The sequence below is a fragment of the Castor canadensis genome, chromosome 13, assembly GCF_047511655.1.
Source record: "Castor canadensis chromosome 13, mCasCan1.hap1v2, whole genome shotgun sequence".
Classification (NCBI taxonomy): domain Eukaryota; kingdom Metazoa; phylum Chordata; class Mammalia; order Rodentia; family Castoridae; genus Castor; species Castor canadensis.
In genome coordinates this window covers 93,195,269-93,219,165 of record NC_133398.1, presented here as the reverse complement: position 1 = coordinate 93,219,165, position 23,897 = coordinate 93,195,269, and the positions used below count along the sequence as shown (strand labels likewise).

At 37.7% G+C, this 23,897-nt stretch overlaps 1 pseudogene; it reads right to left on the bottom strand.

The window, feature by feature from the left end:
* Positions 1 to 21,591: 21,591 nt before the first annotated feature.
* LOC109680033 (forkhead box protein I3-like) lies at positions 21,592 to 22,526 on the bottom strand (annotated as a pseudogene).
* Positions 22,527 to 23,897: the final 1,371 nt, after the last annotated feature.

Below are 23,897 nucleotides of genomic sequence, written 5' to 3'. Positions count from 1 at the left end.
CTTACTTCAAGACCTCATCTAAGCCTAATAATCTCCAAAGTCCCCATCTCTAAATGATATCACATTAGGGGTTATGTCTTCAACAGTGGAGTTTTGGGGGGCACAATTCAATCTGTAGCAATCAGATATTACTAGTCATCCATATTATCCCCAGTGAAAGAAATTGCAATGGCTATTATAGAACATGTGATTTTAGGTAATCAAATATTTTAACAGAAAGAATTCCCTACAGAATGTACTCTTACAGTGCTGAATGGGTGGAATCATTAGATGAAGGTCTGAAAGTAGGAAAATTCTGGGACAAATATTTGAATGTTGGCATTACTAGAGCTAAGCATCTTTTCCAGCTCACCCTCATCCCTTATTTCTCAAGATAGAATTGATACACTGTGAGAACTGTTGATATTGGGTACATGTTTATGAATCATAGATGATTTGAATGTTGACTCAGACCTTTTGCATCAGGCTGGATGACCAAAGTTATTTTAGTGCTATAAGGAAAGTAAAAAGGAAAAATATACTTCCTATTGTGGATTTACCATGAAGATAAGTAGCATAAATTTAGCTCTCTTATACCAGTATAAATCTGTTCTGATTGAGAAATTTAACTTTACACTTAACTCAGGGTTAAAATCTTCTACAACAGAAAATGACTCATGTGACTTGTATTTTGTAGTACTAAAACATTTCAATTTAAATTCACAATGTGACAGTAGAGGTTCTGAAAGAATGAATATTAAGAAAAAATTTTAAATAATGAAAATTTTAATATACAAGGTAGAACTTTAGGTAATAAGTTTACCCTATATATGGATTGATTCTTTTACCTCCTGTCATAACTAATTTAGATAATTATGTGAGATGATGGATATGTTTATTTTCTTCACTATAGATACCTTTACATTCTCTGTATGTATCCTATAATATCATGTTGCATATCTTGAGTATGTAAAATGAAATTTATTAAAAAAAATTAAAAATACTAAGAAATGACAAGAAAAACATCCTCAACATATTATTTTCTATTATTCTCAAGTTGATGTCTTTGGAGAAGTGGTAGACTTTTTATGAGTGGCTTTCTTTGCAGGTAATTAGCATTAAATTTAAAAGTCCTTTCATGAAGATGTGAGACAGTAAGATTTTAGTTCATAAAGAAAACCATTTGAATGTAGACTGGAATTCTGTGGATGAAATATTCTACCTCTACCTTGTCTTATTGATGTCTTTTATTAGTCATAGAACATATTATCAATGGAAAACATGAAATTAATGTTTTATAGAACATGGAAATTCTTACAATTTTAAGAAGTCTGCCTTGTGGCTTAGCAGTAAAAATATTAACCAAATGAAGTGAGTAAAATATTATTAATAAGACATACTTATAATAATATTTATAAGATTTCTTTGAAATCCTGTCATACAATTAAAATTTCACTTTTATACACTTTGATGAATGTTATTTCCCAGTTCTGGTCTACCTAAAAATCATCATTGTACCTATGTACATTCACCCAGATTGAAACCCTCCCTTTTCTCTGCAACACACCATGATCATACACCCCATTCTACACACTACCCTTATAACAGACATTGGTACTGCACTAATAACAGTCAAACATATGGCATTTTTTTGATTAGAGAAATATTGTAATCTAATGTTTACCAAAAGTACTTATACTTTAATCTTTTTCAATGAAGGGATTAAAAGATATTAACATTGAGAAACAATTTTATTTTTCATAATAGTCAAAGTATCTTTAAAGCTATCCAAAATGTGCAATAGGTATAAGTGAAAGGTCATTGTTCCCCTTCCTCTGTGGCATCTCACACCCAGTCCCATAGCCCCAAGGATAAGGACAATTAAAAACTCAGATTGTTTACTTGGCAAGCACTCTATCTCTGAGTGACATGTCAACCCTTTTTCATTGCTTTCTAAATGTTGCTAAATACATGTATGTGCATGTATGTGTATATATAAACATATATTCATATGTATCTATGTTTATTTAATTTTAAGAGCTGATCACTTGACACCATTTGGACATTTAGGGTTGGCTACCACTCACAACACCCTCCACCTTGGATAAATTAACAAGCCTCTTTGGTATCCTTGTGTCTGGAGACCCAGGTTTGCCTGACCACATTTGCCTTGGTGTCTATCTGAGAAACCTTCTGCTGGTGATTTCCTTGCTACATTCTTCGTTGGGGAGAGAGGTTGGCAGAGCCAAGCCCTGAGTAAGGACTGGCAACTACCCCTGCTTCCTCTTGCCTGGAAAGCTCCCTAATTGGGTTGTCTACCTCCAGGACCCCAGGAGCACAGAGTCCTTTCTGCTGTGGATATGATTTCAATAGTAGCAGGTATTTCTAGAATATATAATGTATAAACAAAACATTTTCTTTTCCACCATGCACTTTTAACTTGGCCTTATTTGTTTTCAAAGTCAGAAATGTGAAAAAAGTTTTACCTGGTATCTTGTGGTACAACTCTTACAAGAAAAACATCACAGATTTTTATTTTTTTGAAGTTTTAGCTAGGATTTATTTTAGTATAACAGAATAATGTATAGAAAAGGTGTAAGGGGAGGAAAAGAGAAACATTTCCTGTTCCCCATGCAGGAAATTAGAGCAAAGACACCAAACAGATTTTTCTAAGGAAGCTATTTTGAATATTTCAGTCAGCCAAGTGTCTTGGAACAGGGTAAGAATAAAGATGCAAAGCTACACAATATTAGCACAATATTGCAATAGCTAATGAACTATTATCTAAATCAATGAGATATTACAGAAGATCACAATGTTAAAATGATACTGATTATTTTGGATCATTCCTCAGAGACTAAGATTTTCTACAAAAAGATTTTTTATTTATAAACTTATGAAGAAAATCTGGAAAACTTGATAAATTTCCATTTTACATGTAGGCTAAGGAAGCAGAAGGTAATGAAATTATTAGTCAACATCATAAAACTTATGATATGAACTCAAATCACCATGTATCAGTTAAGAACATGACTTACAATACCATTAGAGCTTAACTAATGTGGTTGGCATTAGAATTTCAGTCCATATTATTTGGATATATAATTAGTGCTTTATTCACAAAAAATGCGAGTGATAACCACATCATAAACAAAACCATATTGTTTTAGTTCAAAAGGTAAATATATTGGTAATTAAACATCCTTATTACAAGACGCAGTGATTTTGAATAAAGTAAGTCTAGATTGAGGCTTGAGTTTTATGTTTGCTAAATCTCATATGGGTCATTTGAAAAGATGAGGCTTGTAAAATTTTTTGCAGGGGGAGTGGTTCTCCATAACAGAAAATTTCAAATTAAGATCTTTTAAGATGGTACTTGGCCTAAACACAAGGCTTGTCTTCTTGTTTTTGTTTTTCTCTTTTTCTCTATTATATTTAGATAAATGTATGCAATGACGTGAGAAGGTTGTTCTGTTCTAATTCTTGAAGAACATTAGCTTCCTTTTAGCATTCCAGCTTGTTGCTTTGGCGCCAAATAGCCTCTATTTCCACAACTTTTAAGAGCAGAAGTCACGTTATTGCCACAAGTTTCCTTCCTTACCATGGTCATAAAGAGAGGGGCAGGTGTGTGGAAATTGTTTAGTATTACTCCATCTGAATTACATCTTATAGAGAAAACAAACTCTTGTTTCCAGGGGGTGCCACCTCTTCTTGGGGGTCCACCAGCTCATGTTAGATACAGGGTGAATCTGAGGCAGATCTTTAGCAACTGACCCAAAGATCCACCAGCCAGAGCTCAACAGTGGTGCTGTGATAGGTGGGAGAAAGTCACAGACCTACTCTTCTACACTGTTTTCTTGTCTCTAGTGATCAGGTCCATAGAGGGAAGCCTGTCCCTGTGATACTTGAAGCTGTTGAAGGAGAAGGGCTGTCTTCAGATTGTCCTGGACCCAGCCTTCATGTTCAAGACCACAGCACCAGCCTCACTGCTGAGATGTGCTTCCTGGACACCACCAAGTAAGGCAACACACACAAGGTGCACACAATGCTGTGGTAACAGAAGATGGTCATTGTCAACTGTGTAGACTACATGAACCTAAATGCACTGGAGCTGGCAGTGGGCAGTGAGCATGTGTAGGTGACCAAGCTGCTGTTGCAGGAGAACATGCAGCCCATAAGGAAGCTCTGCTTCTCACCATCAACAAGGCTTATGTGAGCATTGTCGCCATCCTCAATCACCCAAGCTTCAAGGCCAGACAGTGCCTGACCTGAGTCCATGCATGCAGGAGCTGCATGAGAACAACTTCTATGCCTGAACTTACCCATCATCGTGGGGGTACAGTGCCAGAAGTAGGAGGTTTGTGTACATTCTGCTTCAAATGGGTGCCAAAATCCAACAGTTGCATGACTGTTTCTGCAAGTGTAGTGACTGCATGTAGAAGCAGAGCCACCACTCCTTTAGTTGCTCCCACTTATGAATTAAAGCATACAAGTGATTGGCAGCTCTGGAGCTCAGAAGTAGCTGGCCAACATAGAGGAGTTCCACTTAAGCACTACACTCCACCTATGGCTCTGCTCTGGGCCCTCATCCACCTCACCGCACTGGCCGCTTCCCTAGTTTGCTCCGGAATCAGTTTTGTCCACTAGATTTTAAAGCAAGTTCAGCGCCAACCTGATGACAACACTCCCCTGCCACACCACACAATGATAGTGCTGCAATAAATTTGCTTTGGCAATGTGTATATTCTGAATCAGCTGTAATTATGGTGTCACTCTCCATTCTTGGTAAGCTTTAAGGTAAAACTTCTGTCAAAAGGAGGGATTTAGGGTAACCTCTTTCCAAACTCTTCCTCCTGGTTTGAAATTTTTTTGTGGCACCCATCAGGTGCTGCAATACCAGGTCCACACTTGGAGTGGACACCCCATTCCATCTCTCTGCAGTAGTTTTAGTCTTGGAAAACCCTGTTCATGGGTCTAAGCATTTTTATATATGTTTAGAATCAAGAGCCAAAGACCAATATAAAATGCTATTAAAATCAATTCATTAATGTGACAAAAGTCTCTCCTTGAATTCTATAACTGTGTAGTCAGAGTGGTAAGCCAAATATGTCAGGTTGACCAAGAAAGATAATGGATTTTTTTAATGACTGTATATTTGTGGTCTGTTTAAATGGATTTTTTAATTAGTAAACTTTTTTTTGCTTTAATGGGTTTTTATGAGTGAAAAATGTTTAAATATCTTCTCTAGTCATCCATATTATTTTGTGAAAATCATGTATTTATGAGAGACATTTTTATTTCTAACTCAGTTGCCATATCCTCCAGTGCATGTTGAATGTTTCTAGCTATTTGTGGGCAAAAGAATACTTTGTATTTCTGGTAAAAATTCAACAGTTCCTTTCAGTAGGCTCTTGCCTTCCATTTTCCACCTAATGACTATAGACAAGAATCCTGTAGTTATTTTCTGGATGCTGAGCAAATCGTTTTAGTTTAGTGTTGTGGTGACAGAGCCCAAAAAGAATAATTATTCTGTCTTTCACATATGAATATAATTTTTCATATTTGAGTTAGGTTTGTTAATATGTAACTAGCAATATATCTCAGATTAAGAAAAATCTACTTAACTCTTTGGTGAAAGAAAATGGTGGTAAAGTACTTTCCTCTCCTCTTTCCTTCTACAACAAATTCCCTAAGTATTCTTCAACCATTCTTGTTCTCCACTGGGGATCTGGCTTTAGTATAGTAATCTTGTTAATGCATATTTTTTTCTGATACAAGATATATATATATATATATATATATATATATATATATAGATAGATAGATAGATAGATATAGATATGTATATAGTAAAAATGTTTGGAAAATACAATGAAGATCGTATCACCTTGTTTCTACTACCTTTAAATACATTTATCATCTGATATTTGAAAAGGATTATGTCTTTCTATTCAGGATTAAATCTATTCTAGACAGAACTCACAAAGAGCAAGTCTGAAATTTCAGGTTGGTTAAGAAAGTAAAATATATTTTGGCAAAAAACTTCTAAACATCACTTCTTTATTTTTTGAGACAGAGATAAAAATGTAATTCTAAATTTATTTGCCAATTGTTTCAAATGTCACACAGACTTAAATGTATTTTCTTTGGTATATATTGAAACTTTGTAAAGAAATTCTACAAACGGGAACATTTCTAAGAATAAGTTTTTAAAATTTACTAAAGATGGCCATGCTTGCAGTTCTACACAGACAAGTCATCTTAGCAAAATGATGGTAAGATAATTTCTCATTAAGTTTTTTGCCTAAAGCTGAGTAAATTCATATTAATCATATTTAACTTCCCTTTACTCTGACATGAAGAATTAACTCTGATAAAATTTCAAGGTGGGAAAATATCAGAAGTAAAGAACCAAAGGAGGACAAGAACCAAGTGAGTTCCACAGGACAGACATCAAGCTGCCAAGTATCTAAGGATATGCAAAATCATCTAAATCTCACAGATCCTTCTTTGGATTATATGGCAAGCATTTGAGTAGTGTGAGGCTCTCAGCCTATATTAGGACAGTATCTCAGAAGTTATCATTTCTAAAGACTGTGAGTCTCCTTCCCCTAGTTGGATTTGCCTTTTCTTCCCCATTCTCACCTGCTCTTCTTCTTCCTTTCTTATCTGTCCTTTCACCCCTTTGCCCTCTCATCCCATGCTCATGTTAATCTGTCATGGCTTTACATGGACAGAGAAAATAGTGCTTGTACAGCAATGGCCCAGAGACTTTGTGCTCTGAAAGGGAAGTGGAAGTGAAGCTGATATCTGAGGAAAGCAGGTATCCTAAAATGTTCTGTTCCATGGTGTTCAATGTATCCTTTCTCTCTTGGATTTTTGAGCTCATAGTACTAGCCTAGAAATGTAAAAATACATAAGAGCTCCCTAGTGAAAGAGAGGTGATGTTTTTCATGTTCAGACATATATGCCTATTTTACCATGCTAATGGTCTGTAATATCTAATATCTTACCCCTTATTGCCTTAATGTAGGTGATTCAGAGAAGATTCTCAGCCACTGTGCAGTTTCCAAAGTTCCTTGAACACAATAGGCATAGCACTGAAAGCATGTGGAGATCATTACTCCCAGAAGTTTAACATTCCATAATATAGGTTTAGATAAATTAATCAGGACAGCCCAGTGCAGGTTTAGATAAGTATTTTAGATGTGCACACACTGTCTAAAGCCATTCTGAGTATCAGCGTATTGGAGAGATGGACTCCAGGGCTAATCATCCACAGGTCAGTGGTGAGGAAGGCGTCAGTTATTAAGCCTTCAGAATGCAATTCAAAATTTCCTAATCCTGATTGAATCCATGGTACACTTTTTTGTAACCAAACCAAACCAAATAAAAAAGTCCATCTACTTTTCTTGTTCCAAGTTTTCCTCATCTTAGCAGTAGAAAAGCAGTTTCAATTCATATCACAGTAGAAGTATAAGAAACAATAAGGGGATATAATAAAAAAGCAAGATACAATTTTAGCAGAAAGACACTCTAGGAATCATCTGGTTCCTGGTTATATAGACCTCTCATTTTGCAATTGAAAAAAAAAGACTATAGCTAAGTTCCCATCTGATAAGCATAGATTGGAGAATCTTGAGTCCAATCCTAGGTGTTATTTCTAAAATAGTATACCTGATAATACTCAAGAAGTTCTATATACTTTATGTGCATCAAGGATGCTATAAGAATGTAGTCCTCCCAGCCCTGAGATAAGATAGGAATTTTCTCATCAGAGGGGATAAGTAAATTCTACAATAATACACAATTGGTAAGTGACAGAAGCAGTATTTGAGCCCAGGAAGTCTGGTTTCAGAGTGTGCTTTTAATCACTGTCTAGACTCTTTTGTTTGTAGAGTAAAGGCCTGAGAGGACCAAGCTTGCTGAGAGTGGAATTTCAATTTTCTTCTGTAGGATGAAAAGGTATCATAATGGAGATTAAACCATATGTATCAAAAGGAGCTTAGACAGGCTGTAGGGAGACTGACCTTCATTACTTGTTCTTCCTCAGTTCTTAGGAGTTTTTCACTCATCTCTGTATTGTGTGCAGTAGGTCCACCTGCTAACTTTGTTTTGGGGGCATAGTGATGGAAAAGTGGTACCATGAAGACTATTAGGTAAAACTCCACTGAGAGGAATTTAGTTTTTCCATTCTTTTAGTCTGAGCCATGAAGCACATGAGGTAGGACCTAAGGGTGTACCTAACAGTCAGTGCAAATAGATAGTTGCTTTTGCAACAGGAAAAAGGCTATATTTAGCTAGAACTCTCCATCTTTCCCTGGGAGCTCTTCATAAGTAAGTTTAAAAATTGTAACCCAGTACTGTAGCAAAAGAAATCACCATTATCAATGCATTGTGGCAATCCCAGATACTTGTGAGGCTGAAATAGGAGCACTTGAGTTGAGGAGTTTGACACTCAAATCATAGATATCTTGTAAAAAAAATTACCATTGTCACCATCTCTGATTGATTTTTGCACCTATGCAACAAATATATGCCAGCAGGAAACGTGAGTTATAATGAAGATAAAGTATTGTCCTTGTAACTTGTATAATTGGCATATTTTGTTTCTTGACTGATCTTTCACTGCATATGAAAAGTTCACAGCTTTCTTTACAACTGGACATTCTGTAAATTATAAATTTAAAAGGTAATGAGTCATTATTTACACATAACTGTAGACATGAGTAGTAACTTTTCATCAAAGCATGGAAAGTCACCTCTTTTATTTCTGATCAGTGCAAAAATGGTGGTGCATGTGCTACCAAATCTTACAAAATAGTCTGAGCTGAAGAAATTTCATCTAAAATGTTGTAGGGAGCTTCATGTGGAAGTGGGCAGGGATTTATTATTTCTATATGGTATAAAATTGTTCAGTAATTTTTCAAGAGTGGAAGGTAGATGGACATTTATCTGAAACTCTGCATAGTACCACAGGCTGAACATTTTTTCAGTTACATGGTAAGAACATGAATGGTGACCAAAAGTTGAAGTTTTATTCATTACATCTGTTCCATTTTGAGGTAAATGGCACAAACTGTAACTGTTTTTTACCTGAATTTCTGATATCTGAATTGGATACTATTCTAGTATGGGTAACATTTATCTAGTTAGTTTCTCTCTCCTCTTTTTGTTTGTTTTAGTTCATGTTGTGGTATTCCCCCTCAATAAAATTAAATATCTAAGGAAAGAGAATTGGAATTCTTTTCTTCTTTTGAAGTATGATTGTTGGAAGCCCAGAAATTCTGCTGTGCAAAGTATTATGTGGTCACGTAGAAACATAATTTGTCTTTGTTAAAGTAAATAATTCTATTATCTTCAACAGTACCAAATTAAATTACTATCTGGCTCATTTTCTTAATGGGGTAGAATTTTAGTGAAAGTAAGAGAAGTAGACCGGGGTTTCTAAAATGAGTCACTTTTCCAAGAGATGGTCATAAGCACCTTAACTCTTAACAAATGGACTAGAAATGGAGCTTCATTCAGAAGGTAACAGGAAATGTTACCAAGTCCATGGTATTATATAAGTATACAAATCAAAGACTCACAGATTGTATTTAGCAAGGTGTTAGTTACAGTAGCCTTGAAATTTTTTCTCAGGTATTGATATTCTGTATCCCTTGAGAATTCCATTGCATATAATCAGACACTTCTTCCAGTTCTGCAGGGCATTATAAAATGCCCTTCAGACAATCCAAGAAAAACACTCTTTATACAGATGGGTACTAACTACCTCTCTCCACCTATAAAACAATCATTTTAAAGATTTAACTTGTATCAGAATTACCTGAAAGGTGTGTTAAATCAAATTGCTTGACTTTTCTTCAGTTACTACATGAGGACATCTGAGGCTGGTCCTGAGATCGTGTGTTTTAACATGTTTCCAGGTGGTATTCCAGTGTTGATCTGAGGGTAATTCTTTCAGCAGCAATGTCTCCAAGCCAAGGGGTAGTAAAATGGCTCCATTATTTTCATATATGATAATAAAAATCTCAATTATCCTGAATCTGGCAGATTATGCATGTTATTTAACTGAGAGGGATTTTTATTTTAAGAGAAGATAAATCACAAAAAAGTAAGTGCTAATGAAGAATAGATCTGCTTTTATGATCTGGTAAAAGAACAGTCAGGTGTTCTTTCCCTCCTTCACTGTACCATGGTATTTAAGGGGACAGGCACTAGAGCTAAACTGCAAGGGTTCAAGTCCTGATATTGCTAAGAGGTCCCTGAGTGACTATGCACAAGTCACTTGGACATCTAGACATGGTATACTTGTTAGTAAAATGAAGACAATAATAGTAATTTCTGTTCAGTTATTTAATGATAATATGAGATAATGTATGTTAAGTAGCTCATAGTCATGTATTATGATTCTTCACTAAGTATTCACTATTGGCATTTGTACATTATGAAAATTCATAGTCAGAGTGATAACTCTGAGACAAGTTCCATGACTTAGTATCAGAGAATAGTGGAGTTAAGCAGGAAGGAATTTAATAAGGGATGTTAGGAAACCTAAGGAAAGATGAGGAACAAGCTTATGCAACTTGGCTTCCAGAAACCTCCCGCAGAACTGACCTTACAAGAGAGTTTTTGGCCCCAACAGAGCAATTTTTGCCACTACTGAAAATGGCCAAGTTCATCACCAGCAGGAAGAATGCTCTATGTCCTTCTTGTTATCACAAGACTCCTTCCAAATCAGGCCTGCCACATGCCTCTAGCCAGGGGAAACAAAGCCAGTGTTTTTACCCTAGCACCAAGTGAGGATGTGGAAAATCCTCCTCTGCCCAGTCTCTGAATTCACACACATACACACACACACACACACACACACACACACACACACACTCCTCTATCACAATATAGAAAACTTCCACATGTAGTGTTTACAAGACTTTATTCAGCCATTAATGACAAGTGTTTCTATTTAATAAGACAAGTAAATGTCAATGTTTTGGGTAAAGATTAATGTAAAACAACTTTTCGTGGAAATTAATCAGTTACAAGAAAATTGAGTTGACTATATTGCCCTCTACACAGAGTGTTCTTGCTAATTGAAGATTTACTAGGTTGGAGGAAGAGATTACTTAAACAACATTGATAGTAAGAAAACCCTATGGGCATATGTTCACAGATCTTACAATACACAGCTCTTCTTGGCACCTGAAAGAATTGATACTATCATGGTTGTGAAAATTGATATTATCATTTTGAAAGTGTCATGTTAGTAGAGACAACTTATCTACAGATGTCCTTCTGTCTAGCAGGGTGAATGACTTATGGCATGTTAATTTTAAGCAAATGGGTATGTAGGGTACAATGTATAAAGTGCCAATAATAACGTATTTGCCATCACTCAACCACCAGGAAAACAAAAAAAGTATTTAGAAATGAAAGGACATGTAGGACTTTGCAAGCATTTCTAGTTTTGTTTGTTTTATACCATGAAAGGAATATTAAATTCTTTGACTTGGACACTTCATCAAATTAATGTATAAAAGAACTCTTCTCTACAGTTCCCTCTAAAGTCCCTATTCCTTTCTTCCCTCTTCTAAAACACTTCCTTCAGTTTCATTCTGCACCTACCCATCTTCACTCTACCAAGAAAGAAATACATCCATGCCTACTACTCTCCCCCTTTTGATAGCATAATAATGTCATGTTTATTCAAATCCAACTTAATTCCACAAAGGAAACTGATTTTCTGTAAGGATGAATTGTTTGTAATGTATATGGACTCAGGCAAACTTTCTTCTGCCACCTACCTATGATTCATTTGGTTCTGAATTTCAATCTGGGCTGAATTCCCAGGGCTTATGTCCCCATAGGTCATATCATGAATTCCATCCATTACTTACAGAGCTTATTGACAGTTGCCTTACAAAATGGCCATATGAAAGACCACAAGAGGTGTTATAGGACAATAAGTTTAATGTGGCATTTTAATAGAAAATCAACAGAAAAAAATAAAGATACAAATAACTTGATTGCATACAACTTAAAACCTTTACACATCAGAAAGCTAATAAAAAAGCTGGGAGTGGTTATTCATACCTGTAATCCCAGCTACTCTGGAGCCAGAGATAAAAGGATAGAAAATTTAAAGCCAGTGTGTAAAAAAGAGAACATCCTATGTCTGAATCAAAAAATAAAAGTGATGGGGATAGATCTCAAGTGATAGAGCACTTTCCTAGCTCTATCACTTAGGTTCAATATCCAGTACATGGTAGAATAAAAGAAAAAAGAAAGGAACAGAGAGGTGAGAAGAAAAGAGTAAAGAAAAGGAAAGAAAAGAAAGATCATATACAAAAATTGAAGAACAGGCTAGGGACAAAGTTTTTCTGTATAAAAACTGACAAAGGATTGATATTCTCAATATCCAAAGAAGGCAAATTCATAAGGAAAACAAAGAGCCCTATAGAAAAACAAGCAAATGACTTGAACAGGTAATTCAAAAAATAGAAAAATCAAATGTGTAACTATCATAATTAAAAATTTGAAACATTCTAGTGATTAATGTATATTAGTTGGTGTGATGGCACACACCTAGAATCCCAGAACTCAAGAAAGAGAGGGAGGAAGATTATGAGTCCAGCCTGTATTACACAGGGAGTTGCTGTCTACCCCACCCCCAAATAATAAACATAGATATATACTAACATTCTAATGTCATTTTCCCTCTCAGATATCAAAGATAACAAGTTATAATTCTCAATGATGTTGTTGAAACACGAAATTATATTCATCCCCCTTTTCAACCAGGGAGTGTATTTGCCCCTCAAAATCTTGAGTTCTAATTCTGACAGCACCTCTATACTACTATGTGATATGAATAGCTATTATAGTGCATACACCAAGGAGATGACCACGAACGAAGCATACAGGGAAACATGTCTTTGCCTTCCCAGTGTTGAAAGACAAAAATAAGTAATTGGAAAAAATCCACTTCCCAAAGTCTATACTTGGTTGAGGGTGTGGCAAAAGTGATCCAAGTTCCTACGTTACCTCATAACATCCATGTTCTCTACCATGTGACTCAAATAAGCCTCTGTCCCATACTCAGTCTTCCTCTTGGACAAAAAAAATATTTTGGTGGGGCTGGGGTTTAATCTAGGGCTTGACACTTGCAAGGCATCTTCTTGGTCCTAGGGTCTTACTCTTCATCTTCTGCCATTGAAAAGCAGACCTGTTAAGGCTTCCTGGAGGATGATGATGCCCTGGAGAGCTACAGGTCCCTATCACATGAGTAACAACAGAGTGGGTAGATGGGCCTTTCATCAGAGCCTCCCCATAGTTACTGATAACAGGAGTAAAACTGTGGTTTTCACACACTGAGTTTTCCTGTTGTCTCTTTATCTACAATGCTGACAAAGTTGATATCTGATCAGAAAATGAGCATGTACCTTATATGAATGCTAGGAGTCCCTTTGAGGAGGCAACTATACTAGCAGAAACCATTCTGTATGAGGAAATATATGCTTCTTTGCACTTCCATAATTTGTTCCATTTTCTTGCACATTCCACTTCTTTCTTTAGAGTCCAGAAGATTAATAGCCTATAATCCAATTGCTGACCCATGTCTCCAAATTTAAGAGTGTATGTTTGTGTGTGTCTGTGCAGTGTGTGTGTGTATATTATGTCCTTTGTGAATGTGCGCATTTAGTGCCAGGGCATATGTTCCAGTGTATTTCATGTGTAGGAGATGGAGATATGATATAATTAACACAGTGAATTATGTAGGGTGTGCGGGCTTGATTATCATGTGCCTAGTGTTTGTGTATAAGTGAGTATTTGATAAATGTAGGGTGAGTGCCTTTGTGAGTATACATTAGTTATGCCAGTCTGTTATATAGGTCTGTGTGATTTGAGGGCATTCATGCATATTCATGCATATTCATGCATGCATGCATTTGAGAAGAGGTAAGATTATATGGCTACTGCCTTGTGTGTTTGATTTATTAATATTCAGGTCATAGTGTTTATTTTTAAAACAGTGTCTAGGTAAGAATTTGGGAGATAGGTCTTTTTGTGAAGAGAGATGTTGGGTTAGGTATTTTGGGGTATTAATTGTTGTGTGTATGTAGTGTAGGGATATAGACAGACTGTAATAGAGCACATATTGGACCACCTGTTTGTGTTCCTACTTAGGGCTAAAAGGTGATATATTTGATTCTGAGGAATGAAAAATCATCTTGTGAGTTTAGAAGGAGGCAGTGATGTTCTAGTATGCCTGTTAGAGAGGGGTTTCTGTGTTTGACTTTGGCTTGTGAAGCATTGTGTGTGTGTGTGCATGTTCATAATCCAGGCAGTTGTATGTGTTGTATTTGGGAATGGAGAATTGTGTCATATTCACGAAGCATATGAGTTTGTTCTAAATGTATTCTGTTATCAATGGGAACTATGTGTAAATGAATTTTGGATTATGCCGGATGGCTCATAGTTTCATGAGAAAGAGGATTGTGTATTTGAAGTTTTCATTTGAGGGTATTTGGAAATATCTGCTTTTAGATTAAATGCTTGAGGTTATGGTTTTATTAGGATTTGCGGTGTATACGAGTATTATATTTGTGCATTAGGGATTCTTGATGTACATTCAGGCATCTTGTAAGGGGGGAGTTTTTGTGACTGAGAATGTTCAGAGATCAATGAGACTGTGTGTCCTTGCAAATATGTGTATATATCTATATATATCTATATATATATATATACATATATATATAGATATATATAGACACAAGTGGTATGGGGAATGTGGTAATCATAGCAGAGATTCTGTGCATATGTTTGGCTACACAGTGGGTGTGTACATTCAGATATCTGAGTGCTTAAGCTCATGTTAACTGTGTGTTCATCTTAGAGTTGTGATATGAGGTGTGTACTTCTTCAGAGGAACTACAGGATAGTTATGTGTACATAGTAGTCATTAAGATGCTGTGGTAGACACAGTATATATAGTTTATGGTGTGCCAGGTTTCATAGGTGTTATGAGGAATATTTGAGGGAAGAATTTTTTTTGAAATGAAGTATAGTCTTTGAATATAAATGTGTATTTTGGAATTGGGAGGGGTTTGAAATCAGAAGAGATGGGAAAGGGGTTTGAAATCAGAAGAGGTGGTAATTGTGTGTGTTGGTGCCATTGGTGGGTAGGTAGGTAGGTGTGTATTTGGGGGCCATGTTGCATTGATTGTGGTCAAGACTGTTGATGTGTAATTTTGGAGACTGTTGGAAGACTTTTGTGTATTTGAGACTTGATGTTGGTATATCAGGGTTCTGCAAATATAGAGTAATTGATTGTATATATGCATTTGCAACTGTGTGTTTTTGTCCTTCAGGAGTTATGGAAATTATAATCTGTTTATAATCAGGGTGTATCTGGTTGCATTAGCTTTTAATGTGATTCTGCTAGTTGTGTGTCTGTGTTGAGGATGCAAAAATATGACTTGCATTTATTGAGTATGTATATTCTGTGAATAGAATGAAGACTGCTTTTTTCAGGAGATTTAGAATTCTGTTTATGTGAATTCTGGTTGTAGGTAGGCACATGTGGATGATTTGATTTTCCATGTTTGATGTGGTACATTGTGCATGTGATTTCACAAACTTTCAGTATAACAGAATTTGTAAGTGTGTTCCTGGAAAAATATGTTCATATATACACGACATTCACTTGTATGTGTATTTGTGCATATTGTGTGATTTCATTAGGAGGAGGCATGGAATGCAGAAATAGGGTTATTTTAATCTGTCAGGAGATAAACACTTCCAACATCAATTCTTGAGAATATTTTTAGGTTGACATCTCCATTGGTCTGTCTAATGGGTGTCTCCAACTGCAGCATAAAGGCCAAGTTCTTCAGTTTGGTCCCTACACGAGTCCTCACAGCCTGGCTCTTCTGGCAGCCATTGGGTCCATGTGCCTGAATTCACAGTAAGCATGCTCTGGCAACACCCTGTTAAGGATCTCTCTCCATGTTTCTTTGGCTTCTTTTTTCCCTGAGGCCACCATTCTCCTTCTTTGACACCTGAATCAGAAGTTATCTTCTCCTCTTGGGAGGATATGTCTTTTCTGTGTTCTCTTCAGTCCCTCAGCTCTTACAATAAAGTCTAAGTTTGTAATGGTGCTGTTTTGGTGGCTAAGTCGAATTCAGACTCCCTCTCCCTTCCTGTCTGCCACTTTGGTATGGTCTTCAGGCTCAGGCCCAGCTGCAGCACCCTCAGCTCTTCTCCATAGCATTATCTGTTCCCTCTGTCTAGAATATTCCCCCAGGCTCTTCACAGAGCTCATCTTCTTTAAATCTCTTATTTTCTCTCTTAAGACTACAGTGTGTGGGTGAGGGTATTGGTCCATGGTATATCCAAATCACTTCGCAACTGTCAGTCTGAGGAAGACTTTTGGAAAGACCAGCCCAGTTCAGAAAACTGCACAGTGCCCAGCTAGGCTTCAGCCATGCACCTGCTCTCACACTGTCCCACCAGATTTGGAAGAGTGCCAATTGGAGTCTCCATTACATTGTTTCCCCAGGGCAGATCCCAGGCCAACTCACACCACTGGGAGGCAGCATCAGCTTGGAGCTAAGTAACATGGGCTGCTTTGCCCCTTGATTGCAATGTCTCAAGCACACATGCATGTTCCTCTGGAGCACACTTAGTTGGCTTCTATTTCAAAGTGCAATAAAGCAGATATGAAATATAACTTAATTAGGTTGAGAGTGGTGCTGTATCTCAGTGGTAGAGTGCTTGTATAGACTGTTATAGCTCTTGAATTAGATATTCTTAGAAACTTCTGTCAGGTCTATGACTGTGGGCAAGCATTGTTAACCTCTCTGAACTTCAGTTTACTTCACTGTGAAACTGGTTTAAAAAAACAATGCTCTCTGTACAAGTTTATGAAAATTAAACTGCTTGGATGGCATAAATAGTTATAACAAATGTTAGGCTTATAACAACTGATTGTTCGTGGATATCCAACATAACTCCTCATTTCCCTAACACTGTTCCCCCTTCCCTTTCATATTTGGGGCAGCAGATCATCTTCTGATGTGATTCTTACACAGCCTACCTCCCATCTGTCTTCCTCACAGTTTTCCTATTGCTGTTCCTCCATTGATGGGAGTACATAGTGAGGCTTGTGCTGGAGTTTGCAACCCTGATCCCATATGTGTCCTAATCCATTGAGTAATTCCAAGTGGGGTTGGAGCATCATCCATCAGATCCACTCCCAATCACTGACTCTCATTCACTGATGGGAGTACATGTCTATAGTTTTTATTCACTTGATTTCAAATTGACTCTTTATCTCCATTGTAGCCAATTATGATATGTATAGAACAGAAAAGGAATATAAATTCCCATTAAGGAGGCACTACAGCAGCTGGAACAGTTTTACATGAAGGAATTACTCTATCCCTTCCATTTTCCTCAAATTTGTATTTGTTACCCCTCTGCTCTTTCAGCAGATGACCTGTGCCTTAATCTATTGGTGATTTAACATCTCCAAACTTACCTGTATGTGTGTGTATCCATGACACACATATTTCTGTTGTGTACTTTCTCTGATGGGATGTAATATATATATAAGAGAAGTGCCCATTATAGTTTGAGAGAAACTAATAGGATAAAATCTGATTTTTATGCCTGATAAGTAATAATTAAATTAAGGAATCAATGAATGTTGTCTTAGTTTGAACTCCCTGCAATTTAGTCTGTCAGACAGTTTTGTGAGGATAATGTTCTCTTTTTAAAAATTTTTAACATTGAGCATACCTTGGGCAGGGTGAAGGTGAAATAATACTCAGGCCCCAATACAGTGTCTTCTGACCTCTAGTGTCCATAGCAGGCTAAAACATCTCAATAGGACAATGCTTGGGTGTTTTATCACTCTGCTTTATCTAGACATGAAGAAGTTAGAACTGTGCGAACCCTGTCTTTAGCTGAAACTACTGCTAAAGAGTTGACAGACAAGGCTGTCTTCCATCATTGATCCCAGCAATTAATAAATAATCACTGCACTGAGATAAGATCTTGCTGGCAGATTCCAGTATCCAACCCATCTACTGTTTATCTTGAGTCAGTTTCTTCCCTTGTTTTCAGATGGTGGAAGAAAAATGTGTGTTTGTGTTCAGGGTTGTGGGAGTTGTGTGTGTTCTGGTAGTTTGTGTGTAGCAAGATGCCCTTTGAAAGTGTGAATTTAGCACATCTGAGTAATCGTGTTTAAGGAAGTTTTAAAAGGTACCATACATTTTTATGTTGGGGTTGCATCTTATGTACATATGCAAATGTTCTTTGGGTGGTTTATGTGAACATTCACAATGTTTTTAGGGAAAGTGTATGTCTATTTGAGTAGCATGAAGGTAATGGGACATGCATATCGAATTCTGGTTAGATAAGTTTTGTGTGAATTCGTATCTTATTTTATGCAAGTGTTTGAGGAGCCTGTGTTGTTGTCTAATATATACATTGTGAGATTAGGGTTACATATCTCTATGTATTTGCATCATGGAATATTGTAATTGTGTGCATTTATAAATGTAGTTGGGGACTTTGAGGGGATGTTTTCCAGTGTTTGGTGTATTACAGAAACAGGACATGTCAGATTCTCTGATATAACAAATAATTCTGTGTCCCAGTAAATTCCAATAACACAGGTTTAATTCTCACTTAATTGTTAGTTTTAGATTGGTGTCTGTTGTCTTCACCTTGCATCTAATGAACTGATCATCTCATCTGAAACAGGAGCAGAAGGAGTTCTTCTTCTTTTTTTTGTTCATTCCACTTAACATTTATTTCATGTGATTCTTCTCAGCATGGAGAGTTTTTTTCTTTTGAAGAAAAATTTTCTTTGCTGCCCATTTCAAATTATAAATTAAATTACACAATGCAGAATAGTGTAAGAAAGAATACTCATAAATGTCCACAATTTTTCATACAAAATTATCCATAGAAAAATTTTAGTATACAAAGCATGAAGGTAGGTAGTCTCTTTGGCTGTCTTTCTGCATAATGCTAAAAAGTACTAGTGATGACATTTGTACCTTAATAAGCCACTTTAAAATAATTTTTAAGTGTGTTTCAAAAATAAAAGATTAATGCTATAAGACTCTTAAAAGAAAAAGATATGCAGGGAAATGGTTTTTACAACTTACATGGGATTCTGTTTCTAAAAAAATTAAAACCCCAAATTAACAATGCTCATATCAAAGATTCAAAAACATGATATAAACGCAACTTCATAGAACATTACCTTCATCTTAATGGAAGGCTGCTCCCATAAATCCAACAACCATTCCCATTGTTTAATTACCACTTTTTGAATAAATTGCCATGCAACAATTACTGGCTGTGTTACTGTGTTCTCTGCTGGGTACTGGGTGGATGACCATAAAAATTATTCAAATGAAGATACCTCTGAGAAAGGAGTGCTAATCAGAAGAACTTCTCAGATAACTTTTTTTTGGTAGTACTGGGGTTTGAACTCAGGGTCTCTCTAGGCAGGCACTGTACCACTTGAGCCTCTCCATCAGCCCTGTTTCTGTGTTGGATTTTTTAGAGATAGAGTCTCTTGAACTTTGTGCCCAGGCTAGCTTTGACTGGTGACCCTCCTGATCTCTGCCTCCTAACTAGTTAAGATTACAGGTGTGAGCCACTGATGCCCACTCAAATGACCTTTATTTCTTTTTTTATTGTTTTATTATTCATATGTGCATACAAGGCTAGGGTCATTTCTCCCCCCAGCCCCCACCCCCTCCCTTACCACCCACTCTGCCCCCTCCCTCTCCCCCCACACTCTCGATACCTAGCATAAACTATTTTGCCCTTATCTCTCATTTTGTTGAAGAGAGAGTACAAGCAATGATAGGAAGGAACAAGTGTTCCTGGTTGAGATAAGGATAGCTATACAGGGAGTTGACTCACATTAATTTCCTGTGCATGTGTGTTACCTTCTAGGTTAATTCTTTTTGATCTAACCTTTTCTCTAGTTCCTGGTCCCCTTTTCCTATTGGCCTCAGTTGCTTTTAAGGCATCTGTTTTAGTTTCTCTGCGTTAAGGGCAACAAATGCTAGCTAATTTTTTAGGTGTCTTACCTATCCTCACCCCTCCCTTTGTGTGCTCTCACTTTTATCATGTGCTCAAAGTCCAATCACATTGTTGTGTTTGCCCTTGATCTAATGTCCGCATATGAGGGAGAACATATGATTTTTGGTCTTTTGGGCCAGGCTAACCTCACTCAGAATGATGTTCTCCAATTCCACCCATTTACCAGCGAAAATTCTTCTTCATGGCTGCATAAAATTCCATTGTGTATAGATACCACATTTTCTTAATCCATTCGTCAGTGGTGGGGCATCTTGGCTGTTTCCATAACTGGCTATTGTGAATAGTGCCGCAATAAACATGGGTGTGCAGGTGCCTCTGGAGTAACCTGTGTCAAATGACTTTTATTTCAACCAGAATCTGTGGTCAAGTAAGATCTAGCTCCATTCCTACCTCTTATAATTTATGTGTGCCTGCCCATGAGGCTGGCTTGTTTTTTAGGAACTAGAACACAAAGGTTAAAAGTACCAGCTCTGTGCTAGGCTGCCTGGCTCCATTTCCTATCCCTGTGACCTTAGTCAGGTTAACTAACACCTCAGAGTTCTGCTTCCTTCATATGGAAAACAAAGGATGGTCATACCTATCTCCTATAGTAGTCATGAGGATTAAGAGTGTTAATGCATGTCACATGTCTGGAACAGTGCTTGGCACACAGGGTTGCTTGTACAACTTTATTGCTATTAGTACCTGCCAGGTACCAGACATGTGACTTGTAAGCTGATATTGATCAAGGATTTGTGGTGTTCCTAGTACTCACTGATAAAAATTGAAAGCAAAATATACAAGTTGGAGGTTTCCTATAAAAATCTGTATTGTCTGACTTTCCTAGAAAAATCAGAATGTTGCCACATATGTAGGAGATAACCAACTGTTCACAGCCACCTTAAACTGGTCAGTCCCAATCACTCCATGCTGTTTAAGTTGCCAACTACTTTGGTTTTCCCACCCAGTAACTTCATTGGCTTATGGTTTTTAGCTGCCTGTACAGATTTGAGCTTGCTACCCCAGTATTCAGTGACTAACAAAATAGACTCAGTTGGTCCCTGACCTCATAAGGCTCAAGGCTACCTATCCCAGAACAAAGTGAAGTGGATTTCTCTCCAGAGAAATCTGTCAAAGTTTACTGGGGTGTAAAAGACTTATCTAATACACCCTAATTACTTCAAGTATAGTCAGCAGACCACAGGATTACCCAGGAGCTCAACAGAAAATGCAGAACCTCCATTGTACCCCAGACCCCTTGACTTGGAAACCTCATTTGTACTAGATCTTAGGTGTGCATATGAAAACTTGAGAAGCATTGCTTACACTTCTCAGCCCTCTCAGGGGTAGATGAGGCTGTTGACCATGCTGAAGTTGTAGAAAGGTTTGCTGAAAGGGCTGCTTTGGCCCCTGCTTGTCCTGGCAGGGAAAGGACTGGAGTCGAAAGATCACTAGATGGTGATCACCAGGGTTGTTGCTCAGCTGCAAGATGTCTGGTTAAACATGGAAAATGGAGGTGGTATGGGGAAGTGTGGCTGCTGGAAGGCAGCTGTGCCCTTGAATCCCGAGGTGGAGTCTGCTGGAGTTGGCTTGCAGTGTGCTCCCACTGGTGTTGACAATTAAGGTGCTGAGGCTGCTGAACAGGGTGCTGAGGCAATAAGTGGAGGTGAGTGTGGATGGTCCAGGAAAGGATGAAATGCTCTTGGTCCCTCAGGAGGCTCAGAGACTGTACAGATCTCAGCGGAGAGGAGGGACTGTTGCCTTTTGGCTTCCCTTCCTTCTGATTTTTGTGTCCTTGCATCCTCTGTGGAGCTACTGGTCTCAGAGCAGCACTTTCACTTCTGATGGAACTTTCCATTGTCAGACATTTTCTCAGAGCTCAGATCCAGAGTCCACTAATAACCTTTTTCTGGATCATCCTCATTGCGGGACACCTTCTTGAAGCAGTCATTGAGGTACAAGTTGTGGTGGAGTTCTGGTAGACGCTCTTGATGCCATGGTAGAAAGGGAATGCTGTAGGTGAGGAACTGGTAGATGTGGCTGAGAGTGAGCTTGCTCTCAGGTGTGCTCTGGATGGCCATGGCAATGAGCACCTAGTAAGATTAGGGCAGCTGCACCATGTTCCTTAGGTCCTCGCACCTGGCCATGGACAGCCAGCCCAGTTTGCTAGGCACAGCTGTGCCAAGGGATTCTGTGCTCAGCAGAACAAGCCAGTCATGGGCAGCAGCTGCAGAGAGGGTCCTGCCACTGCACCGGGGGACTGTGGCAGTGGTGGGGTGCTCAGGTATGCAGCAGCTGCAGCAGAGGAGGGGAGGATGCACACACCGGACCCTTGAGCCACATGCAGGGGTTGGCATCAGCAGCCAGTGCAGGCTCCCCAGCTCTGAGTACACACAGATGTCACCACAATACAGAACCAAGTTGGCAGCCATGGGCGGGTGAAGTGTAGTCGAGGTGAGGTTCTATCAGGACTGGTCTTTTCACTCAGGTAAGAGAAACCCTTTGGGGACCAACCCTTTGACTTGCCTCAGCCCTCATTTGGTGCACAGAATTCTGGGCTGGGATCAGGCAGCTATGGATCCTGGCTCTCCATGCCCCTGCACCTGCCATTGTGCACCACACCCAGCCCCAAGTGAGTTTTTCTGCTCAATTAATTTGTGGAATTTCTGCTCATACATCACTGGCAAAGGTAAGTCATATGGATGCATCTGAGTTCAAGAGGTCAGAATGTGCAATCTTTCAGAGACCACAAATAGGAAAAGTGACTATCCTTCATAGTGATATGTTGTGCACTTTGTGTATATTGTTAGAAATTGTTTCATTGCTGTATATATACAGTTCCCAAAACAGCATAAGGAGGTTATGATGAGTATGTTTAGGAGTGTAAAGGTTGCTGTGTGACAAGAGCTACACTGTCAAGTATGGGATTTTTATTAATAGTGAATTTTCAGTCTTCATATCTGTGTGCTGGAGATTTGGGTATGTGTATTCTATGTCATGTATACATATTATATATTGAATTAAATATATGGGGATAGGTTGGATGTGTATTCTGTGGTTTCAGAAATGTTATACTAGGAAAGTATGGGTGGATTTGTGGGTCTGAGGGTGACCTCAAAATGGGAACTTCCTAATTTCCACTTCTTGAATAGTAGGGTTTACAGGAATGAATCATCATTACTATCTTTACAATTATTTCAATGTTCTATTGAATTCAGTTTGCTTGTGAGTACTTGTGCATCAGTATTTATAAGGTGCATTGGTCTGTATCTTTATTTGGCTTTGATGCTAAGGTAACGCTGGCCTGCTGACATCATAGAATATGTTTGAGGCTTGTTGGAAGTGTTTGAAGAGGATTGGCATTAATTCTTCTTTAAATCTTTGGTAGAATTTATGAGTGACATTATCTAGTACTAGGCTTTTCTAGTTCTATGGTTTTTGATTGCTGGTTAAATCACCATCAGTTACAGGTCTTTTGGGATTTTCTATTTCTTTATGATTCAAATACACTAGATTGTATATTTATACTATTTTGTTCATTTTATCTGGACTTTCCAATGTACTGAGAAAAAAATCTTCATTAATCTTGTAAAATAATTTTTCTTTCAGTAAAATCAACAGTAATATCCTTCTTTCATTTCATATTTTAGTTTCTTTAGTCTTCTTAGTACCTTAGGGAACCTATCTAAAATTTATTTTGTTCAAGAATTAACTTTTGAGGATCCAAGATGGAAACTAGAGGGAAGAAGCAAACAGTGTGAGCTCCATAAATCAAAAATCCTGCTCAGATGTGGAGCCACATT